Genomic DNA, 9,603 nt, shown 5'->3' with positions numbered 1-9,603 from the left:
GTGAAGTTGCTCAGTCGTGTCCAACCCTCAGCGATCCCATGGGCTGCAGCCTTCCAGGTTCCTCCGTCCATGGGATTTTCCAGGCAAGAGTACTGGAGTGGGTTGCCATTGACTTCTTTGAGCATCGCCGCTAGCAACCGGTAAATATTGATTAAGCTTCTGTTCCATGCCAGGTAACATGGATACAAAGATGAAAAAGAGATGGTAGGACTGCCCTCGAGAAATGTAGAGGAGATAAACACCCAAAGCAAACAAGCCAACAAAATCCCAAACAGCCCCTAGTAAAGGCCAATAGAAAGAGCTCCAGTGGGTAAGGGACTCGCCTTGCCCTAGGGGAGGGTACACAGTAGATGACTCCTTTCCTCTCTCATTTAGTTTTCCTCCAGGTACTTCCCTGATTTCTACTTACAACTAACAAGCTTAAATGGAAGAGATTTGAAGTTCTGTGCAAGGTGTTGGGAGGTTTAGAAGGGCAGTATTCTGTTCATCTGATAAATATGAGAGGCTCCAACTCAGCAGATGCCTAGCTGCCCTCCTCCTCCCAGGAAACAGGGAACATTTACATCTTTGTTCCTTCTTCCAGGGCAGGAATCTTGGGTTCCCTCTGAAAGCTCCTCTGGCAGCCTTCCCGGCTGTGCATCCGTGTCTACCACCAAAACAAACGTGTTGCAGGGGTGTTGTTGTTCATGCATTGCCCTTGAAAACTCCTGCTGTCACGGGATCACCCTCTTCCTGCTAATGGATCGTTATTATCTGACTCTGTTGCCATGGAGAGGGATGGAATCATGTGTGTTTTTCAGGCCTGCATACTCTCACTGGGGCTACGACAAGGATGTTTCTGTACGTCATGTTTGGCAAGCCTGTGGCAGGCTGTGGCCAGGCTTTTCCTGCAGGTGAAACCTAATCAACTGATCAGCTGCAGATCGTATCAAGACCTCTGCTTGATACGTTATTAGTGACAGACACGCTTCCACATGAATATCATGATGTCATTTGACCATAACGTTGTTGAGGGGGGAAAGAAAACACTCCAGTCATCAGACTTGGGATGAGAATGGTTTGTGTTCACATAAACACAACTTCACGTCACTGTTTCTCACCAAGGACTGTTTTGTTCTCGAAGACCGCTGCTCATCGTCTTATCTTGATTTCCTACGTTACAACGACCTCGATTTGTATGCCCCAGCAAGCAGCACAAGCACTGCTTCCTGTTTCTGAACTTGTAGACAACCATCCATACGTCTCATGATTGTCAATTCAGCCAGATAACTGTGGCACCTCCTTGATGCTTTTTTATCCTTAGCTTAGATTAAAAGGACCTTGGAAGTGAAGTTTTTAATTTTTTTGGATATTCTTAATTCATTTTGCTAAATTTTCATATGACTAATAATCTAAAAAAGAAAGTAAGTATAAATTTGTGTCCCTGTTTCTCAGGCCTTAAAACTCAGTAGTGACAAGACTGCAGATATGCAGATTTTAAAGCAATAAATGTTTTGTTGTTTTTCTTATTTGTTTGTTGAGAGCAAAGGAGTAGCATCAGTCTTGTTTACATTCGATCCCCCCAAACAGGAAAATGATTACAGGTTAGTGATTGAGAACAGTCAATGGGGACTATGCCCACATCGTATAGGTCAAAAACATTTGAATAGTTTTCATAATCTGTATACACTATTGCAATGAAGTTGCTTCATTTATTGATGAATTTTACTTATGTAGTACTACTATAGGCCAAAAATTAACTGGGTTTATTCTATTCAGATCTTAACATTTTTAAGTGATTAAAATATATACAAAGCATATGTAAATATATATATATACTTATCCAGCAGTTTGGAACATGCTTTAAAGCAGAGGGGAGAGATAACTGCCATTAATAGCCTATATTCTTGCATTTTGTTGACTCTGTGTGCATGTGTGTGTGTGTATATTTTAAGCAAAGCTGGCAATATACTCTTCATACAATTTGTTTTTTTTGGTTTAATTTTTACAAGCTATTCATAAATAAACTTCTTTGTTATAAAACATTTATATTATTTGTAACAGAAGATCAACATTCTTTTCTTTTTTTCCATAAGCATCCTGCATGGATCACAGATTCCATTTCTAAGTCAGAAGTCTGTCTTGACCACACTCAGCAAAAGTTCTTTGGAAAAGTTAACCTCCCTTGTGTTTTAGATGATTCTATCATTCTCTTAGAGATATAAACACACACACACACACACACACACACACACACACATATTATCACCCTGGAGCCCGACACAGGCTAAACCCAGGGATGTGGGCTTCCGGTTTTCAGTCCCCCTTGACAGTTGTGCCCATGCGCCTTGCATGCTCTAGTGATACACACGGAATGTCCTCCCACTGGGTAGATTTTCACATCTTTACTAAGGAATTCAAGACCTGGTACCTAATATTGAGCACTTAGCTCCCCTTATCACCACCACAGCCATTCTCTCAATCTGGAAAGATCTCTTCTTGATGGAACCCACTCCCTCACATCTATCTCTTCCTTCCCCAGAAAAGTAACTCTAGTTTGTTTCCTATTAGGTCCAATTCTGCCAATAGAGTCTTGGTTCTCTTTATTGTCACTTAGAAACACAAAGACTCTCTAAGTTGATTTGGAAGGGAAGGGTGAGAGTTGCTCAAGGAGGGGAAGATGAGCAAAGCCTGGATCTGCAGAGTTCCATGTCCTTGAGAAGGTGAAGAGAGTAAAAGTACCTTTGGTATTCTTTTGAGTCTCCTCAGGGCTTCCCTGGACCTCCCAGGTGGTGCTAGTGGTAAAGAACTCACCTGCCAATACAAGAGACATAAGAGAGATGGGTTACACCCCTGGGTCAGGAAGATCCCCTGGAGGAGGATAAGACAACCCACTCCAGTATTCTTGCCTGGAGAATCCCATGGACAGAGGAACCTGGAGGGCTGCAGTTGCAAAGAATCGGACACAACTTAGTGACTAAGCAACAAAAAGCAACAAACAGCAGATGATAAACAATATGGAAACTATTCTCCTAATAACTTCAGTGTTTATGTAATAAATATGACATAATTTTCAAACCATTGCTTTAAGGATAAAATCTAAACCTTTTAACCTGATTTACAGCCTGCTACCTTTTGGCTCCTGCCCCACTGCTCCAGTTCTACTGAACTTCCAGACTCTCTAGCCGATTTTTCCTCTAGGTCATGCATAGGCTGTTTTCTTTTGCTGAAATGTTCTTCCCTCTATCATCCCCATCTTCTGGTTAACTTCACACATTTTTCTCATTTTAGATTAAATGTCACTTCCTCTGGTTAGGTTCCCTCTCCTCTGAGGTCTTGTAGCAAATGTCGTAACTACTCGGTTAACTACTTATCTCCACCCAGATTCTGCAAGGATGAGGGCCATGTCTATTTTGTGTTTGGAGTCTGTTCTAGCTCATTTCCTTCTCCAGGGGATCTTCCCAACCCAGGGATCAAACCCATATCTCTTGCAGCTCCTACATTTGCAGGTGGATTCTTTCCCATTGTGCCACCTGGGAAGTCCCTTGAAATAATTAGTGGATATTTTTGGTTGCTTCTGGTTTTCACAAGCAGTGATTATTTGGAATTTTATCTTGGAATTTTAAAATTACTTTCTGATGATAAATTCTTGGAAGTAGGATTACTAGGTCAAAGGATATAAACATTTTTGAGCCCTCTTGAGAAAACACAGATTGTTTTCCAGAAAGTTGTACATTCCTACTAGTAGTGAATGAAATTTCCTGTTTCACTGTACTCTTATCAGCACTATTAGAAATGATTTTTTTTGCTAACTTGGTATTAAGAAAGTTTCCCCTCAGCTGTTTCAATTTTGCCTTAAATCTCGAGATGGACTTTTTTTCATCTATTTTTAAATTCACTTGTATTGCTCTATTGTGAATTGTTTGGTGTCTTTTGCCCATTTTTATTCTAGAACTTCCATGTTTTTACAATCACTTTTTATACACTATGTTTTAAAGTTGTCAGATTATTATGATATTCACTGAAGAATTTCCTCTCTGCTTAGATGCTTGCATTTTCCTCTTTCTTTTTTTAAATCATACATTCTTAAGTTTAATATTTTCATATGATTGGGTCTGTCCTCATTTTCCTTGAGATTTCATGCATGACTCCTACAATCCTTTCACCACCAGTGATCAAATATTCAGCTATTTACTTTTTTTTTGGCATGTATACAGCTAGATTTCTTTGCCTCTGTGTGTGTGTGTGTGTGTGTGTGTGTGTGTGTGTGTATGTGTGTGTGTACGCATTTATGTGCATGTGTCCTGGGGTGTCAGCCACTGGGAATTTTTTAAATTAATTAATTAACTTTAATTAATTAATTTACAATATTGTAGCATTTTTTTGCCATACATTGACATGAATCAGCCGTGGGTGTACATGTGTCGCCCATCCTGAATCTCCCTCCCCTGAATCTCCCTCCCCATCCCATCCCTCCGGGTTGTCCCAGTGCACTGGCTTTGCATGCCCTGTTTCATGCATCGAACTTGGACTGGTGATCTATTTCACATATGGTAATATACATGTTTCAGTGCTATTCTCTCAAGTCATCCCACCCTCCCCTTCTCCCACAGAGTCCAAAAGACTGTTCTTTATATCTGTGTCTCTTTTGCTGTCTCACATACAGGGTTATTGTTACCATCTTTCTAAATTCCATATATATGCATTAATATACTGTATTGGTGTTTTCCTTTCTGATCTTACTTCACTCTGTATAATAGGCTCCAGTTTCATCCACCTCATTAGAACTGATTCAAAAGAATTCTTTTTAATAGCTGAGTAATATTCCATTGTGTATATGTACCACAGTTTTCTAAACCACTCGTCTGCTGATGGACATGTATGTCCTAGCTATTGTAAACAGTGCTGTGATGAACATTGAGGTACACGAGTCTCTTTCAGTTCTGGTTTCCTCAGTGTGTATGCCCAGCAGTGGGATTGCTGGGTCATAAGGCAGTTCTATTTCCCTTTTTTTAAAAGGAATCTCCACACTGTTCTCCATGGAGGCTGTACTAATTTACATTCCCACCAACAGTGTAAGAAGGTTCCCTTTTCTCCACCCCCTCTCTAGCGTTTATTGTTTGTAGACTTTTGGATAGCAGCCATTCTGATCAGCGTGAGATGGTACCTCATTGTGATTTTGATTTGCATTTCTCTGATAATGAGTGACGTTGAACATCTTTTCATGTGTTTGTTAGCCATCTTCCCTGGTGACTCAGACTGTAAAGAGTCTGCCTACAATGCAGGAGACCTGGGTTCGATCCCTGGGTTGGGAAGATCCCCTGGAGAAGGAAATGGCAACCCACTCCAGTATTCTTGCCTGGAAAATCCCATGGATGGAGAAGCCTGGTTGGCTACTGTCCATGGGGTCACAAAGAGTCGGACACAACTGAGTGACTTCACTAGCCATCTGTATGTCTTCTTTGGAGAAATGTCTGTTTAGTTATTTGGTGCACTTTTTGATCGGGTCGTTTATTTTTCTGGAATTGAGCTGAAGGAATTGCTTGTCTATTTTTGAGATTAATTCTTTGTCAGTTGCTTCATTTGCTATTATTTTCTCCCATTCTGAAGTCTGTCTTTTCACCTTGCTTATAGTTTCCTTCATTGTGCAAAAGCTTTTAAGTTTAATTAGGTCCCATTTGTTTGTTTTTGCTTTTATTTCCATCACTCTGTGTGGTGGGTCATAGAGGATCCTGCTATGATTTATGTCAGAGAGTACTTTGTCTGTGTTTTTCTCTAGGAGTTTTATAGTTTCTGATCTTGCATTTAGATCTTTGAACCATTTTGAGTTTATTTTCGTGTATGGTGTTAGAAAGTGTTCTAGTTTCATTCTTTCACAGGTGGTTGACCAGTTTTCCCAGCACCACTTATTAAAGAGATTGTCTTTTCTCCATTGTATATTCTTGCCTCCTTTGTCAAAGATAAGGTGTCCATGGGTGCATGGATTTATCTCTGGGCTTTCTATTTTGTTCCATTGATCTATATTTCTGTCTTTCTGCCAGTACCATACTGTCTTGATGACTGTAGCTTTGTAGTATAGTCTGAAGTCAGGCAGGTTGATTCCTCCAGTTCCATTCTTCCTTCTCAAGATTGCTTTGGCTCTTCAAGGTTTTTTGTATTTCCATAAAAATTGTGAAATTATTTGTTTCAGTTCTGTGAAAAATACCATTGGTAGCTTGATAGGGATTGCATTGAATCTATAGATTGCTTTGGGTGGTATACTCATTTTCACTATATTAATTCTGATCAATGAACATGGTATATTTCTCCATCTATTTGAGTCATCTTTGATTTCTTTCATCAGTGTTTTATAGTTTTCTATATATAGGTTTTTGTTTCTTTAGGTCGATTTATTCCTAAGTAGTTTATTTTTTTCATCACAGTGGTGAATGGAATCGTTTCCTTAATTTCTCTTTCTATTTTCTCTTTGTTAGGAATGCAAGGGATTTCTGTGTGTTAATTTTATATCCTGCAACTTTACTATATTTATTTATTAGCTCTAGTAATTTTCTGATGGTATCTTTAGGGTTTTCTACATAGAGGATCATGTCATCTGCAAACAGTGAGAGTTTTACTTCTTCTTTTCCAATCTGGATTCCTTTTATTTCTTTTTCTTCCCTGATTTCTGCGGCTAAAACTTCTAAAACCATGTTGAATAATAGTGGTGAGAGTGGGCACATTTGTCTTATTCCTGACTTTATGGGGAATGCTTTCAATTTTTCTCCATTGAGGATGTTTGCTGTGGGTTTATCATATATGACTTTTATTATGTTGAGGTATGTTCCTTCTATGCCTGCTTTCTGGAGGGTTTTTTTTTTTTAAATCATAAATAGACACTGAATTTTGTCAAAGGCTTTCTCTGCATCTATGAGATAATCATATGGTTTTTATCTTTCAATTTATTAATGTGGTGTATCACATTGATTGACTTGGAAATACTGAAGAATCCTTGCCTCCCTGGGATAAATCCTACTTGGGCATGATGTGTGATCTTTTTAATATGTTGTTGGATTCTGTTTGCTAGAATTTTGTTGAGGATTTTTACATATATGTTCATTAGTGATATTAGCCTGTAGTTTTCTTTTTTTGTGGCATCTTTGTCTGGTTTTGATATTAGGGTGATGGTGGTCTCATAGAATGAGTTTGGCAGTTTACCTTCCTCTGCAATTTTCTGGAAGCCACTGGGAATTTAATGGTAGGTTGGGAGGATCTTCTTTTGCCAAAAGACTGACCAATGTCTCAACATGATCTGTTGAATAATCTTCCTTTCCCAATGATTGAAGATGCCTCTTTTCACAAACATAGAAACAATATTATTCTAGTGTCAGTGTGTATTCCTGAAGTGGTCATGTGCTTTTTTGTCATTTAGGTTTTAGGGAGAGACTTTGATGAGGAGGAAACCATCTGTGTTTCTCTCCCTACCCCATCCCTTCTCCCTGGCTCTGCCTACTGGGTTCCACAGTTTAGCTTCACTGAGGCTAAACTCTGAGGCATCTAGAGAAAGTAGGTGCCTAAGATATGAAACTGGTAAGGGCACAATGCATTTGCATGAAAACCCGCTATACCAATTTAGTAATATTTATAAATGTCTTTTGGCATTACCAGAGCATAACTTTAGTTCGTCTGGCATAGGATCTAAAAACATGCAGCCTGCAAACAGATACCCACTGAAAAGCAAGTGCTGTGGTCAAAGACAGAGTATCTGCCACCCTGACTAGCGTTCAAGTGACCAGAGTCTCTATGGTGATAGTTTCTTCTTTCACACAACACTGCACAATAGTACAAGGGGGGAATGCCAGTCTTAACTAATGAAGACAAGAGTCGACAAAAAGTTTCCTTTACAGGAAGCCACTAGCCACGTACTCAGAAAGGTGGGTGGGAGCAGACATCTCTATATTAAGGTAATTTGCTCTCTTTCTCATTCATTCTTTCTTCTTTGCTTTCTTGCTTCTTAGCTTTCAGCTTAGTTCTGTGATAAAGTTTGGCTTTATCATAGTTCTTACAAGTTGGTCCCTGGGAAAATGAATCACAGAATCTAACATCTTAAGTTATGAAGCACTGTTGACATTCATTTGCTGTGTTTTCCATCAATCAAAATTGGAAACAGAGACAAGTGACCATTTTTGTATGTCAAGAAGCAGAAACAGTGGGAGTACAAGTATCTTGCTGCTTTAGGAAACCGTTGTCATTTATATCAAAGTGCTACAGGTTTGAAATGGAAGTGTTTCAAGGGTTTCCCCACATCCTGCCCCCAAATGTGGATCTGTGTTTTGAAATGAACTAGTTCAATCTTTATCCTGAATTCAGGTACCTTTTCCCCCTCCCGATGCTTAGACAAATATAATTAACCTTCCTTTTATTTCTTTGGGGTGTTTGTTATAATTTCTGCATCTCCGTATTTGCTTGGGTGGGCATGGGGGTATTTCAAGTATTTGTCCTAAGGTGTTTATCTGGGCTTCCCTGGTGTCTCAGATGGTAAAGAATCCACCTGCAGTGTGAGAGACCTGGGTTCAATCCCTGGGTAGGGAAGATCCCCTGGAGGAGGGCATGGCAATCCACTCCAGTATTCTTGCCAGGAGAATTCTCATAGACAGAGGAACCTGGCAGGCTACGGTCCACAGGGTTGCAAAGAATTGGACACAACTGAGCTACTAAGCACAGCACAGCAAGGTGTTTATTTGGGGCTTCCCAGGCAGCTGCACTTGCCAATGCAGGAGACTCGGGTTCCATCCCTGGGTTGGAAAGATCCCCTGAAGAAGGAAATGGCAACCCACTCCACTATTCTTGCCTGGAGAATCCCATGGACAGAGGAGCTGTGGGCTACAGTCCGTGAGGTAGCAGAGTTTGATACGACTGAAGAACTGACCATGCATGCAGAAGGTGTTCATTTGCATGCAATAAATAGACAGCAAGTAACAAAGAGACACATCTCATTCCACTTTAAACCACAGAGACCCTCTCTCCCTCTATCCCCTTACCTTGCTCTTCTTTTCCTTTTCCCACAGTGTCTTTCAACCTCTAACACACTACCAGTTTACTTGTTATGTTTATTGTCTATTGTCTCCTGAATAAGGATGGTGATTCTTGTCTATTTCATGTATTCTAAGTGTTTGATACCATATCTGGCATGTAAGTTGTCACTCAGTGAATTTTTGTTGAATTCAATTTAATCAACAGTACATCAAGGCTGTATATTGTCACCCTGCTTATTTAGCTTATATGCAGAGTACATCATGAGAAACACTGGGCTGGAAGAAGCACAAGCTGGAATCAAGATTGCTGGGAGAAATATCAATAACCTCAGATATGCAGATGACACCACCCTTATGGCAGAAATTGAAGAGGAACTAAAAAGCCTCCTGATGAAAGTGAAAGTGGAGAGTGAAAAAGTTGGCTTAAAGCTCAACATTCAGAAAACTAAGTTCATGGAACCTTGTCCCATCACTTCATGGGAAATAGATGGGGAAACAGTGGAAACAGTGTCAGACTTAATTTTTGGGGGCTCCAAAATCATTGCAGGTGGTGACTGCAGCCATGAAATTAAAAGATGCTTACTCCTTGGAAGAAAAGTTATGACCAACCTAG

Source organism: Budorcas taxicolor, chromosome 9 (assembly GCF_023091745.1).
Source record: "Budorcas taxicolor isolate Tak-1 chromosome 9, Takin1.1, whole genome shotgun sequence".
NCBI classification, from domain to species: Eukaryota; Metazoa; Chordata; class Mammalia; order Artiodactyla; family Bovidae; genus Budorcas; species Budorcas taxicolor.
This window is presented reverse-complemented; position numbering follows the sequence as displayed.